The sequence below is a fragment of the Pseudophryne corroboree genome, chromosome 1 (genome assembly GCF_028390025.1).
Source record: "Pseudophryne corroboree isolate aPseCor3 chromosome 1, aPseCor3.hap2, whole genome shotgun sequence".
NCBI classification, from domain to species: domain Eukaryota; kingdom Metazoa; phylum Chordata; class Amphibia; order Anura; family Myobatrachidae; genus Pseudophryne; species Pseudophryne corroboree.
Window position 1 is genome coordinate 692,113,883 of NC_086444.1, and position 1,788 is coordinate 692,115,670.

At 41.7% G+C, this 1,788-nt stretch overlaps 1 pseudogene; it reads left to right on the forward strand.

Moving 5' to 3' along the window:
- Positions 1-923: 923 nt before the first annotated feature.
- LOC134945895 (5S ribosomal RNA) lies at positions 924-1,042 on the forward strand (annotated as a pseudogene).
- The last annotated feature ends 746 nt before the right edge of the window (positions 1,043-1,788 follow it).

Genomic DNA, 1,788 nt, shown 5'->3' on the forward strand with positions numbered 1-1,788 from the left:
AAGAAAGACTCTACGGCTTTTATAACTACTTATAACCGACACGAAAAATCCATCAGAGAGTCTTTCAGGAACCATTGGCAGATACTGCTCATGGATCCCATCCTCAAGGAAATCCTCCCTCCCCAGCCTGAGATAGTTTTTAAAAAATCAAGAAACCTGAAGGATATCATAGCCCCAAGCTGTTGAGAAATGACCAAGACAAAGACCACACTTGGCCCAAATGCAAGGGCTCATACAAATGTGGGCGATGTAATGTATGTCGCTACCTACACCCCAATAGGAGAACCTTTACGGACATGGAGAAGAAAAAGGAATACAGGATTAAGGAATATATGAACTGCAATACCCAGTCGGTCATATACCTTCTAGAATGTGACTGTGGTAAACAATATATAGGAAAAACCAAGAGACCCCTGAAACTAAGGATACAGGAACACGTAAGAAATATTAAGAACAAAGTGGAATCCCACGCTGTCTCCCAACATTTTATTACAACACACAACTCAAACCCAGAAGCCCTTACTTTCAAAGCTATTGAACTGGTTAAACTGGGGGAGAGAGGAGGAGACCTTGCCAATAAATTATCACGCAGAGAGATGTTCTGGATATTCCAACTTCAAACTCTACAACCAAAAGGATTCAACGACAACTATGAAATTGCACCATTCCTGTAAAATACGGTACTATCCTTCATCCATGTGACTAGAACCTTCATTTATACAGCATTCCCACCCCCACGAGTGTCCATATCCTTCCCACATTCCCATATCACCCTCCCCCCCCCCCACCAATCACCCCCCACCCTCCCCCCCCCCCTCCCCCACCCCCATCCCCTTATCCATCACCCTCACCCCATAGGCACATGTAATTCACTTCTTGATAAATAACTTTAAGTAGAGTGTTTATCCATAAGGCACATACGAAGTTACAGTCATACCACGCTGGAAATGCCCAAACACGCCTGATCTTGGAAGCCAAGCAGCGTTGGGCCCGATCAGTACCAGTAAGGGGGACCAGCTGGGAAGATCAGGTACTGTACAAAATAGTAACTCATAGAGGCCTAAGAAAGGTAAAACATTCTACATACATATATATTTATATATACATATATATATGCATACAATTATTTATCATTATCATGTTTATTCTTTTTAATTTTTAATTTTTATATATATTATATTTATTAGAATAATCCTAAACTGCTGTACACTTTAGTAGCACTGTCACATTAACTCCTGTGCACAATTATCTAAAGCCATCTATATAAACATATCTAATGCACCAGCACTTTATTACCGTTTTAAACATCACCTGCACTAGTCCATTAATATAAATTATTGTACTGTGGTAGATACAATCTACGATTTGAACACTTTTTCTGATACTACTTTTCCGTTTTTTTCTATATGGAATGATCCCCATGGCTATCTGACGGATGATGGGCCAGACAATCTACGAGAAAATGGCCGAAAGGCATTCACAGAATAACTGAAATCTCATCAAATATGGCCGCCGGGAGAGGACGCATTAAAAAAGACTCCTCAATCCTCAGAGCTACTATGTGAACTGAAAGAATGACGTCGCAGCGCCGCGGGCGCATGCGCATACAATAGCGGAAGTGGGGCGGAAGTGACGTCTCGCGGCCTCCGTCCACCGGAAGTGTGGCGGAAGTGCCGCAATTACAACAAAACCGAACATTTCTCATCTTTTAACCATGCTAAAAACGTTCAGAATCAATCGTTTTCCCTGATCTCAGATCCCTAATTGACTGTCAGTGTTTATATTGTG